A 13,874-nucleotide genomic window follows, 5' to 3' on the forward strand; every position below is an offset into this window, starting at 1 on the left:
ATAACTGTAGCTGATATCCTTGTGAAAAATGTCTGCATCACAGGAGTTTTTTGGAAACCAGAGTGATGCTTCTGTGTATTTCATATTACCTCCGCTTCCTGTATGGGTTTCTGCTGCTTCCTCTTCTGTGTTGTGCAGATATTTTCTGTTGCTGGAGTTATTTTCTTCTGCATCGTTTCTGTGTGCACTGCTTTGGAGAACCTCTCTGCTCCATTACTGGTAAGTTTAACATTCACCATCTTTAGTGTTCCTGATGATAATTTTGGCTTGATGCATTGTCACTAACTGCCATATGGAATCAGACCAGTGGTTTGGTAACTTGTCTTTGACAGAGATCAGTACCAGATGGCTTCAGTAGTGTATTGTGGCAATGAGTTCCACAGGTTAATTATAAGCCAGGTCTAAATAATAATGACTTCTTAATCTTGAAGTACCCACATCCAAAGTGTCTCAGGCCTCAAAACTTAAAGAAGGCAGCATTTTTGAAAGTAGTCCTGCAATTCAGCCACTACCCCACACTTCACAATTCATAAACCATGCTGCCTCCTCTGAGCAGGCAGAGCCGCCTCCTGTTTTGAATCACATACGTTCTGATCATTACCTGCTGCTGTAAACTGGCTCAGAGTGCACACCTAAGTGTCAGTTTCACCGAACAATTCAGATCACTTTAGCCTCCACTGCACATACACAATAGCAAATGGAACAGAAAAGAAACTCAGTAAAATAGAAACCTACCTCCTCATGCCCCAATGTGCCTCCATTTGGGGAATTACACAACATTTTAGGGAAAAAAAGCCATGTACTTTGTTGCCAGAGTGAAGCCAACGTTTATCAGATGTTTGAGAAATTGGGCAGGGGGAGGGACAATTAAGCTTCTCACATTTTTTTTATTATTCCGTATTATTTTGAAATTACAAGTATAGGCAGGAAGGGTTGAAGTTCTAACAAAGAGCTCCCCTGCGCACACTCCACCAGGATGTACTGTTACGCTGCGTGATGCACAGGGAATTCAGACAGACCGGAGCCCTTTAATAATAATAATAATATTTTGGAAAAAATATAAGATGCCCTTATGTCCACTTTCAGAATGGTCATCTGATGTCACTAGAAGGTCACTTACACTTCTAAATGCAAACACTTAACAACAGTAGGTGCATCACAGATCCTTTGGCTGGATTAATTTTTGCCTTGTCCTCTGAAAGCATGAAAACAGTACAGTTTTAAACATACCATTTAGCTGCTGCCTTCCTTAGTCAAGTCAGTTTATGCCTGAAGTGTTTGTTTAAGTCAAGGAGAAATGATTAGAGAACAATGAATTACCTAATATTGTGGGTAAAGTTAAGTAGATAACATGATAAATGTGATTCAACAACTACAATAAGTGGCTACTTAAAGATTTACTTTCCCACTTACACATACTGCCACTGTGTTCTGGGAGATAGGCAATGGCACCACCATTTATCAGCAGTCCCTTAATTTGGGCTCCGTGATTCTGACCTCTCTTGTGCTCAATCCCATTGATATTAATGGCTGTTCCAAGCAAACGTCCAAAAGCAGAATGTGGCCCTCAGTGTTATTTTCCATAAGCCAAATTCTGGAGTCTTTACTGAGGCAAATGTCAATTGACTTCAGTGGGATTTTGCTTGAGAAAGGTCCTGGGACATTGACTCCTTTTGCAATTTGGCCAGAGTTAGTAGCTGTAGAATCAATTGCTGTTTTTGTGGAGAGTCTATTTAAAGAGACACTTTGAGGTCAATATCAGGTTTCTACACACGTGCATTCTTTTTTGCAAAACCCAAGGACAAGTGAAAAGTTTCCATTAAATTGTATGTACGTATTTTTTTTTTATGAGACACTGCCAGCTCCATCTAGTTTTAAACAGACTGATGTTCTGAGGCCACTTGGAAAACCAGCCTATCATTTACGTACACATGAAACATGGTCCACTGGAATGCTCCAGACTTGGACTGTTGCTCCTGCTGGATTTCCCACTGTGAACAAGAGAAGCAGCTCCAGCAGAAGCCAGGAGGATTAGGACACCTTCTGATCTGAAGTAAACCCCAAGGATAACCTCTGTGTCTGTGGCATCTTTGTTACTTTGACTTTTGGACCTGAGTGAGGGGAGAAATCCAAGGTTTGGATTTGGAAGAGGGTCTTGAGCTGACTTTTCCCCCAAATGGCCACCATTTAGAGTTTAGATGATTACTCAAACATTGGGTACAAATAGGCAGTTGTAGGATTTTCATCCTCCTCTTGTATTGTATGAGTAGACACTTTTTTCTTTGCATATAACCTACTCTGTGTGCTTTAGCAGCAGCCACCACACCACTCATCAACATTTGAGGCCTAGAAAGGTGATAGCATCTGTTGATTCTGTAGACAATAGAAGACACACAATGAAAAACTGTAATCCAGTATGTTGTGTGCCATGGCGAGAGAACCTGAGGTCTGCCTCAATCTCCATTTTCCATGTTGTAGCACATTGATTGCTACCTGCCAAATCTTTGGCCTAGATAAATATTTATTTCCTTTTAAAGGTCAAGAAATGTGGGACTGGATTGACCTAAGGGAATGCAGAACATTCTAATGGTTCTTTTCAGAACTTGATTTCTATAATGTGGTAATAAAGCTTTTTCCTCCAGTATTGATTTTTTTATTGTATTTGTTACTAGCTAGATTACTGTTTGACCCATAACACATTAGAGCAGGTCACTAATGTATTGCAGAAACCAATTTGTGCCTTTTACCACCTGCCCTTTTTTGTTTTAAGGAAAATATGGAATAGTCCTTTATCAATTGAGCTACATTACTGAAGCTCATCATCAGCTTTTTCATTTTGTGAAGTTAGAAACTGAACTCAGAACTTGGCACATGCCAGCTCTTAATTCTATACTTGAATATTAAAACTTTAAATCAGAAGCTGTACTATAAGTGAGTGCTCAGGCTGAGTGCTGCGGAGGTGATGCACAGTATTGGTGGAGGGTGGGCGGGGCGACATTGATATAACCATTTGCTAAGGGCCTGGGAATGAGCTTTCGTTTCCAGTTGTCTTTGTATGCTCTGGAAATAATAGATTCTGTTTATCACAGGTAGGAATTGGACAGGAGTGGGGAGGGAGAAAAATGGAAAGGAAGTGAGAAGATGGGCAAAGTATAGAGAATTGGAAAGTAGAGAATAGTGGAAAGAGGGGGAGATTGAGGAAGGTGAGAGGAAGAGATGAGCATGGGAAAGTGAGGGAAAAAAAGACCTGGGAAGTTGTGTGTGTGTGTGGGGGGGAGATAATGAGGGAAGATGAAGAGTCTGATGGATTAGCTCTTGATTTCCTCTAATGATGGGTAGAACTTGAAACAGGTTGCTTAAGGTTCAAGCATGATAGCTTTCATTGTGACAATCTGCTCTCAAGCTTCCACCAGATCTTTAACAAACTCTAGGTTTTTATAGTGTGCCCATCACCATCATGTCTGAGCACCTGAATTCAGAAAAGACATTCTACAAGACTTCCTTCTCTTCCCATGGGTGCTGAATAACTGAGAATTAAGGTCACGATCCTGCAAACGTGCACGTGAGTAGCCCCATTGAGCTCACTGGGACTGTTCATGTATGAAGTTATTCACATGCATAAATGTTTGCAGGATGGGGGCTTATGTCATTAACCTCTTAGTTAAATCAGATCTCCTTTCACCATTATGTCTCTGACGTATCCTGTTGGTAGATGCTTCCATTTTAGAATGCCAAAGCTTGTTTCTGTATTCATTTTAGCTACAGGACTACTGTGGTTTGGATCTGATGGCTTCTCTAATTGGGTTTCTATGGTGTCATTTTCTCTTGCTTTCCTTCAATGTAATGGTGTTACAGAGGGAAGGAAGCTGTAAATCCAGCCCTTGGTATTCTAGCTTAGCTGCTCACAAGGTTTTCTTTTAAGTTAACTGTAACTTCTGTTTCCATGGATCTAATGATGTTTTCTGGAGGTGAACCTGTGGATTCCAGCTCTGGTGTCCGGTTAGGTTCCTTGTTTAAATACAAGGTCTTACTTATTTTTTTTTGGATCTTCTGAGTCCTGAGCAATAGCAAAGAGTAAAAACAAAAACAATGAACAAAGTTTGTCTTTCTTATGCAGACTTCAGTCATTGTTTCTTGTGGCTATATTGTTAGTGTTTTGATGTTTACAAGGTGGTATAAGCCTATGCTATGCTACTGCATTCCTCCTGCTGTCCTAGCCTGATGTTCAGAAAGGATTTCCAAGAGACACAACTTCAGTTATGTTGGGAGAGGTGTGGGGGTAGAAGGACTCTATCACGGTGCCCTTAAAAACAGTTTATATCCTAGATGCCAATGCAGGACCTACCCCTGAATTCTTATTGCCTTAGAATCAATAGTCTCAGAAAAGCTTGGTTTATAACTGGATTGTTCTCTAGGGATGAAATTGAACCCAGGGCAGTAAGCTCGTGTAAGAACCTTCCACCCTTTGAGCCCTTAACCTTGGGTTTGAGTGATGGATAGGGCCTTGCATGCCTCCCTTGTCGTCTTCATTCAAATTAAATGCAGAGTAGTAGTGAGCTGAGGGGTGAAAACATTATCTACATGGTAGTTTTATATTGCACAATAAGGTGACAATTCTTAGCCCTTCATCTCTGCCAAGTGCTTTGTTATGTTTGTAATCACTAACTAATTAAAAACAATACAAGTATCTTTTACAGCAGGGGATCCCACATCTTTTCATAGGGTGTACCACACCTTGATAGCAAGATTGTTGTGCAGGTACCTCCCCTCCTACTGGAGATCACATAACATCCCTGTGAGAACCACAGCCATTGCTGACAGGGAAAGTAATATTAGCGAAGTGTTGAATGTAATTGTAGCATCTTTAAATGCAATTTAGCAGCGGGAAACAAGGAGCAGGGCCAGCACCATGTGAGCAGCCACCTCCTCACTGCAGACCACCACCTACTGTTTCAAAGGATAAATAACAGATCTCAAAGTAAGCCAGAACATTTGGATGTATAGTTTTTATTTTCTAGTTGTTTAATTTCCAGGGAGTATGCATTTTCTCAGTTCCCCCTCTCCCTCACCCTCCGTGTCAGGGCAGTAATCATGCCCCATCCATTTTAGAAATGGACTGGAGAATATAATGAAGGGAACAATCCTATAGGAGCTGGGGGGCAATGGACTCTTCCATCTCTGCCCTATGCTCTCTGGGTCAGGGCTAAAGCTTTCAAATTAGCAGATCACTTTGGAAAACATAGGCTTTTATCCCATTTGTAAAATTAGTATGCTGCTAGGTACCCACCTTAAAGATCTACACAGGACTGTTCTGGAGTGGAAAGTATCTTCTTCCCTCCTCCTAGGTCCATAGATGGAGACCAATTGTTCAGTATTTCAAGGAGAAGTCTTAAGCTGCCTCTACACACTGGGGAGACAAGGTGGGTGAGGTAACGTCTTTTATTGAACCAACTTCTGTTGGCGAAAGAGACAGGCTGTGGTGTTTACACAGGTCTCTTTCTTTACATGCCATTCCTTTGTGGTTCATCTCCCTGCAGTGGGAGACCACCTTCACTACAGGCTCTTGCTGTCTTGTATTTTAGCAAAAAGTAAATTCCCTGTCATCCTAACTCTGGAGAACAGTGATGGCTTTGAGTTTATGGAGCCAGCTCCCCCCACCTTACACCTCACATAGGACAGTGCTAGGAGCTCTGGGTAGGAGAGAGAGAGCTAGACCTGTTCCACTTTCCTGCTCTGCTCTATCTGACTCCAGCTGCCCCTGGCAAAGCCTGATGTCCCTCACTACCTTCACCACCCCCCTGCAAGGAAGGCTGGGCTTTGGATACTTGGGCAGGGACTGAAAAGCATCACAGAAGGTGGCTGTGGGGGTGTCAGGGAACCTGCTGCCGGGGGAGGCCCATTTAACCTAGGGGCGCCAGGCTTGGCTTGGAACACCCTGGTGAGGGGGCATCTGCCCCGTGCAATGCCCTTGGCCACTAGAGACGGTGCAGCGTTTCCCGCCCTCTCCGAGCTGTGTAGGACGCCCCGCGCTTCCACGGGCCAGGCAGCCCCAGCTCCCTGAGCGCTCCCAGAGAGCCGGCGTGGGCCGCGCCGCGAGGGTTAACTCCCCCGCCTGGGCAGTCAGCCCCGCCGGCGGGGCCGGGCTGCGAGGGGTGAGCGCAGCCAGCTCACGCCCCCGGCCGGAGCCGGGCGCTGCTGCCAAACGCGCCTGGCTCCGCAAAGGCAGGCGGCCCCCGCCCGTCCTGCCCCCGCCCCCTTCGCGGGATGCCCGGGCCGGCAAGGGGCGGGCAGATGCCGGACTCCCACCAGCGGGGCACGCGGGACGGCGACTGAAGCCAGCAGGTGGCCGGCGGTGAGTAGCGGCCGTGGCAGGGGGGTGCCGGGGCCGGGCTGGGCTGCGGGATCCGCTAGCACAGCTGCGGAAAGTGCCTCTGGGCAGGGGCCGCGCGGCGTCCAGCTGGGGCGTTGCCTGGCCTGGGGGCCGCAGCCGGCCGGAGGGCGCTGCTCCGCGGGGACCTGCCGTGAGCAGGCGGGCGGGGGGTGCTCGGGGAGTGGGCTGTGCTGTGCGCCTCTCCGGGGCAAGTCACAGCGCGCCGTGTAGAAAGGTGTAAGGGGGGGAGTCGTGCCCCCAGTGAAGTCACTGGCAAAACACCCATTGGCGTCAGTGGGGCCAGCATTTCACCCAAATCCCCGGTCACTGGCTGAAACTTTCAAATCCAGGCAGGGGGGCTAACCCTCCTCCGGTATTACATTGGAGCGGAGCTGTGAACCTAGATCCCCCCGGCACTGCTTTGAAAAGCCCAACCTTTGCCTATTGTGCCTTGGCCGTCAAACACAGGTAGTGGCTGATCTGTCCCCGGAAAATTGACCACCAAAATCTCTCCTGATGCAAAATGCAGTTTGTTAGTTATTGTAGTCCAGTTGTGATACCACAGTGATGGGTGCAGTATAAGAACCTGGATAGCTAGAACAAATAGCTCAAGCAATGCAATGGGTAATCAGTACCTGCTCTCAGATAGCTTTAATATCTGTGCTCAGATATCTAATCACCTGTAATTCTAGACACATTGTTCTGCAGTGTTTTGCCTATTGTCAAGCTAGGTAAGCATTATCTCACTAGGAGGAGCAAGTATTTTGCACCTTATTTCAAACCTATCTTTCTGAAAAGCCTGTCCTGATACTGGCAGCAGGGGTGGCACATTACAAGAGTACCTTTGTGATAAACTTATTAGTGCTATGACTATGAAATAAACTACTTAGTGTAAGCACTCGATTAAGCCATATTAGCAAAATGTGTGCTTCCTGTGTTGACCTGTTGTTAAGAATAAATGAATAATTTAAAAAGATGATGTGAACTAATGTACTGTGAAATCTATACCACTTACTGGGGAATGGAAGGGCAAGTCACTTATGGGACTCATTGTTTTGAAGACTTATATTCACTAGCATCAGTGTGAAATTGCAGTTCTTTGTTTACAAATTATTGCATGATTTGGCACAAATAACTGTTGCAACACTCTTACCATCACTGGTGACTGATTAGTTTACACAACGTAACGTAAATATGACCATGTATTTTTCAGTTGTCTATTATGCAAATATTTGAATTTACAGGTATCACATTTCCACAATTCATGCATCAACAGACTAGTCACTACAATATTATGTTAATTAAATATGTTATTTTACTCCAAATAAAATGTTTTAGCTGTTTTAGATAAATTGCTGCTTCAGGTTTGGGCTTCATAAAAGAATGTGGCAACTTTCCACAAATGAAAAGTAAATTGAAAAAAAGCAATGACATTAATTTACTATATGTGTTTGTCAAGGGTGTACTTGAGAAAACATTTCTTCTTCATATTTCATTTTTCCCTGCAGTGGAGGGTCAGGCAGGTAGGCATATTTTCCATCCTGCTGCAATGAAAATTTAGAAGAGAACATTGTAAGGGCTGTAATACATTGCTCCTTACACTTGGAACGCTGTTTAATCCAGAATGGCCATTTGTAGTCAGACGTGTAACTTTTGTGCTGTAGCACTGAGAAAACTGGCACGCATTTTGGTTTTTGTCCTCCTTTATGCAGTTCTCAGAAGTATGACAGAAAATACAGCAAAACAAACCCTGTGATATGGTACAAAAATGAGAGTTGGCTAGGTCACCCTCAATGTTTTTTATTTTAATTTCAGTGCAATTTAATCAGGAGCATTCAGCAACAATGAGACAGCTGCTATCAGCATGAAGGGATCATATTTATTGTTTTTTTTTTCTAGTAATGTGAGAAGGGGTGTGGAATAATTTGTACAGTGGGGGTGCTGAGAGCCACTGAACCAAACTGTAAATGCTGTATCTGATGGAAACCACTTCAAGCTAGGGGGTGCAGTAGCACCCCTAGTTCTAGCATCTATGAATGTGAGAGACCTGTGTGTTTAAAAACCAGACTATGCATGCCTGCCCTCTTGATGCTATTGTGAAGTCCAGTCATTTCTGTCTCTCCCCCCCCCCCCCCCCCCGCAAACAATTGTACGTTATCAGCTACGCAAATACAGCTTCTGAGTTCGATGGATCAGTGCTGCACAGGACACAAATCAAGATAATGTTTTCCCTTGCATGTATATGATGTAGCAGAAGATAGACACAGGAAGACAAAATCTACTGGGAGTTGTTTTGGGAAATGATTTGCATATTTTATCGTCCTTTTGTTTTTTTGTTTGTCTTTTGGCATGTAAGGAAAAGTTATCTGTTCCTCCCTGAGCTATAGTTATTCTCATAATAAGTCAGATTTATGGTCATATATCTTCTGATTTCAAATGACATGATTCTGAGCAAAAGCCAGAGCTGAGGAGACATGCATGTTATGTCACCTACAATTATGTACCTACCGTAGATCAGAGTCAGCTCCTTGAGGGATGATAAAAAGCAACCCTATCCAAAGAATCATGTTCGCTTAATTGTACTGATTACATTTTCTTTTAAGGGAGGCTTTGTTTCTGGCTGGGTTGGGTGTTCATTGTACATTAGTTATGCACAAAACAGTAAATGATTAATTAAAAAAAGTAGAATTGTTGATCATCAGTAAGCTGGGCAGAAAGTTCTGAAGGACAGAAGAACAGAATGGTATGTGGGCTCTACAGCTTGAAAGCCAGAGGACAGGTATTTGTAAAACATGCCTGAAAAAATGTAACAAAATATAAAAGCTGTCTGATTGGCTTTTAAATATTTAAAATGCTGTGATTGTTTCCACATTTAAAGGATAGCCTGCCAGCTCCTTTCAAAGCCCCATTCGGGAAGACTTTAAATGAAAGCTTTGCTATGAAGTTTTTATTTTGGACTCCATATGGAGACTTCCTAAACCATAATTTCAGAAGATCTTAAATTACCAAAGCCTGGAACCTAATCTTGTGGTAACTAGTGAGTTACTGGGTATCTGCCCTTAACAGCATTCCGTAGTGGATCAGGGCATTGCAAATGACTCTGATAAGGTAGCTTTAAACTAGACAGTAATAAAGTTTAAAGGCTCAAAGAGCCTAAACTTCAGACTAGCTCTGCCTTGGTAACACTATTTTAAATGGTAGGTTTCAGAGTAGCAGCCGTGTTAGTCTGTATCCGCAAAAAGAACAGGAGTACTTGTGGCACCTTAGAGACTAACAAATTTATTAGAGCATAAGCTTTCGTGGGCTACCCCCTTGGGAGCTGCCACCCGATGTGCCAAAACTACCCCTGCTTCTGTTTTCCCTGCCAGCTCAGGACTCCAGCACCCCGTCTTGCTGAATTAGACACTCCAGTCCACTTCAACACAGACCCAGGGTCTGAATTACTTGTCCCAAAGCTGCAAGTTTACCCAAAAACAGCTCACAGGAGTGTGCTTGTCTTTAGCACTCAGATGCCCAACTCCCAATGGGGTCTAAACCCAGATAAATCCGTTTTACCCTGCATAAAGCTTATGCAGGGCAAACTCATAAATATGCATCCGAAGAAGTGGGTTGTAGCCCACGAAAGCTTATGCTCTAATAAATTTGTTAGTCTCTAAGGTGCCACAAGTACTCCTGTACTATTTTAAATGTGCCTTGCAGCTCTAGACCTTCCATGTCTGCAACTTCCTATAAAGGAACAGAAGTATCATTAGCACTTTCCACTTGAGTCCCAATAATGTTGCTACCTGAATTAATGATTTATATCTATCAGTCTTCTGTACAAATTTCTGTGGGTGGCTGGTAGCATTGCTTTGACAACCCATGCAATTACATATTTAGTTTTAGATCTTTAATCTCTCTTGGGAGAGAATAGGGTATAGAAACCTAATAGTCTTTTCTTAAGGCTCTTTGTTGACTCAACATATCTTGGGTACAATACAAGGCTGTTTGGTAAATAATAAAACCTCAGATGTTAGGCACCAAAGGCAATAACTCAGGGACAAGTGACTTATGCTGCTCATACATACAAATCCATATGGCATCACAATTTGAACTATTAAAAAAAAAAAGTATCCTTTAAAAAACTGCATTACCCCAGAAATGCATAGGGCTGTCACAGGAATCTAGTGCTCTCTAATTAGAAAATAATTCCAATTTAATATTACATAGGTGAAACATTTTAATGGAAACAGCAATAAAGCTATTCAAAATTGGACATAAAAAGGTTAGCTGCTCATGCAGTAAGAGCTTAAAATATTATCTGGTTACACTTTTTACAGCCCTTTTGTTTTCCAATTTGTGCAAGCTGGGTTTTTAAAATAATGCTTTTAAAAAAGTATATTCCCAGTTGCATGAAAAATGGACTGAGTCTCACAAAATCCCAACCACAGGGAAGTCTAAGGGTATCAACTTAGATGCTAAAAATGATCATCTGAGATCCTGTGCTTCTCTCTAGATTCTTCCATAAAAAGGTCTTGTCAACTCCCAAGGATAGTAAAATAGAAAAGCCGTTCTCGTCGCTTCTGAGACATTCCTGGACGAGTTTACATGTGTTTTTTTTTTAGTTCCAAATAGATAGGTCATGATTTTTGTAAATTGAAACTTGTGTTTTGAGACTTTCTCTCTCAGTTGTACTTGTAATCTATTGATTGCTTTTTAAATTAACTTGATCTTTTAAAAATAATCAAACAAACCCCAAAGTGTTTACCTCTTTAAATTCCCTGTTATGGTTACATATTAACATTTTTGGCTTCTGCTGCAATACACACCCTTCTTTGTTCTTTTTGAGCTGAATGCATTTCTTGGGTTATTGGTGCAATCATACTCCTGGGTTATTTCATATGCAATTTCAGACGTGTGCAGGTGGAGTTTAGAAAACGCATTAGCTCACACTTGGGTAAATGGATTTTGTTTTTATATGTAGATTGAACAGTGTGGTTCCTACCAGTCTTCATTTATCCAAACTTCAGTTTTTGAAACCAATCTCAGGAGGAGGGCATTCTATAATGTATTTACAATATTCGAAATTAAAGGAGCCATGGCATCAATTTTCTAACCAGAAAAATAAAGGGCAGCTTACAGACTGAAAGCACATTATATCTTTGTGAAGTAGAAGAGGCAGAAAGCTCCTTTTTCTGGGAATGACTATGCAAGCCAGATCTCTCATTGAGGGAGCACTCCCTAAGGCATAACCCGAAGTTGTGACAATAACAGTTTGGACAATGATTGCCTAGGGAATCTCTTCAGTAATAATGTTCTGAGCTCCATCTGCATCACCCTGTTAACATTTTTCTCAGTTTTACCTTTACCCACATATGTGGCTGGATATCCTTGGTGCTCAGCACTGCTTTGCAAACTCCAATGACGCTTAATTAGAAGGACCATGAGGTATGAGAGTTCAGGAGACTTATCCCAGCTATTGGGCCAAAATAGAGAGACAACTCAGTGCCATAAATAATAGTTTCTATTTGTGAAGCACATTTCTTTATTGGATTTCAAAGTGCTTTATATCTTTCTCTATTTTATATAGATATCCCCATTTTACTGATGGTGGAACAGAGGCACAGAGAGGTTAAGGATTTGATGGAGGACACATAGTGAGTCTGTCACAATTGGGAATAAAACTCTGTCTCCCAGCTCCTACTCTGGTGTTCTAACCACTTAACCACACTGAAGCCTTACAACAGCTCTTAGACATACTGGGACAATTTCCCCCCACACATATTCTGGTGATTTTACATGGGATTAGGCTGGTGTAAATGGAATGAGAATTTGGCTAAATGTGCGTGAGAAGCTGATTTGGGCACTCCGTGTTTATCCAAACTATTATTGTAATGAGATTATCCAGAGTTACATTACATAGGTAAAAGAAAAGGGCTAGAAAACCCTCATGCTTCCGCTCATAAACCAAGGTCCAGCTGATGGAAGTTAGGAAGAAACCTCCTCGAGGGGCTGGTTATTACATGACTGTGTCCTGTGAGGTTTCTTGCACTTTCCTCCAAAGCATCTGGCATTAGTCTCCATCAGAAACAGGATTCCTTTGCTCTAATCTGGTATAGCAATTTCTGTGTTCCTGTTAGATAATTGAAAGTGCATAGTTCTTTTTTGTCTTGCTGTATTGCTGTGTTATGGTCCTTCCAATATGGAAAAAAATCCTATTGAGCAACATGTACTACTGCTGAAGGTAATGCTCAATCCGGAAAAAAAACCCACTGAAGGTATTGAGCTCTAGAAATTGGTAGTTTGACCTCAAAATATGATATACTGTAATGATCTTCCTATTTCCAACCTTTTTCTGAGCTAGCTGCCATGGAACGAGGGAATAGGGATGACATAATTTTCAACTCATGACTGCGGTGTAGACCTAGTGCAGGCTTCCTCTTGCCAAAAATTGAGAACATCCTCAAATTAAGAGTTGTAGGAAGGAGACCCTTTATTTTGAGAAGTTGTGTGAGAGAGAGAGAGAGAGAGACTGATTCAGAACTAGTATAAGAACGCAGATTTCTAGGCACATAAACATGACCTTGTGCACTTTTTTTATGTGTTACGGTGGATGGAAAATGCTCCATCCGTCTTGAGATTTTTATTTTTTTTTTAAAAAAGAAGCTGTAAAATATCAAATGCTCAAAGGGCATAAATGTGCAATAACTTCTTAAAGCATTGTTGTCATGTTAAACCAGCCTTGTCAAAAATTACCTGCAACTAGACAAGCCATAGCCACAACATCTCCCCTCATCAGCCTCTTTTTGGCCTCCCACCACCTAAATATCTTCCAATCTTATCTAGTAACAGTGCTAAGCAAGTAAATTAGAGGTCACATCTACACTAGGTAAAAAGGTGCATTTTAAACATGTTAACTAACGTGTTTAATATGTATTATGTGTAATATGTATTAAATCCTGTGAAGACAAGTACGTTGTTGTTGTTAGCTGGTCAGAGTAAACCCTAGTGGGGAATCAGCCAGTGGGAGTCAAAGGATTGAGTTTTCTTTGTATTCACCCAGCTCCCGGGCTGGGTGTTCCTTTTCTCTACCCATTCTTCCCAGTTGGCCATCCTACCATGTTATTCAGCATGGAAGGGCAGTTGAGATGTTCCCCCAACTCATCCTTTGTTCATTCTCAATTTCTTCTGGTTAACAAGGTTCCCTGCTTTTCAATTCTTCAGCCTCTCCCTCACATTGAGCTCTTTTTCTCCTGGTTCCTGCTTGTGATTTTGTGTGTGCGGGGGGAAGTAATGTGTAGGGAGGACAGAACCAGACTGGCAGTGTTACAGTAGCATGCATATGGCTCCTGTGACCATGGCAATAATAGGCAGAGAGGAAGGGGGGTAAGAGGAGAAGAGGTATAAAAGCATAAAGGTGTGCTTTGGTGAAAGGGGCAAGGGCAGGCCTTAGTTTGAATTTCCTTTTTTTTTCTTTTTTTTTGGGTACTCTGGAAAGTGGTAATCTAGCCTATTCCACTAGTTT

Source organism: Terrapene carolina, unplaced genomic scaffold (assembly GCF_002925995.2).
Source record: "Terrapene carolina triunguis isolate 2854851 unplaced genomic scaffold, T_m_triunguis-2.0 Scaffold211, whole genome shotgun sequence".
Taxonomy (NCBI): Eukaryota; Metazoa; Chordata; order Testudines; family Emydidae; genus Terrapene; species Terrapene triunguis.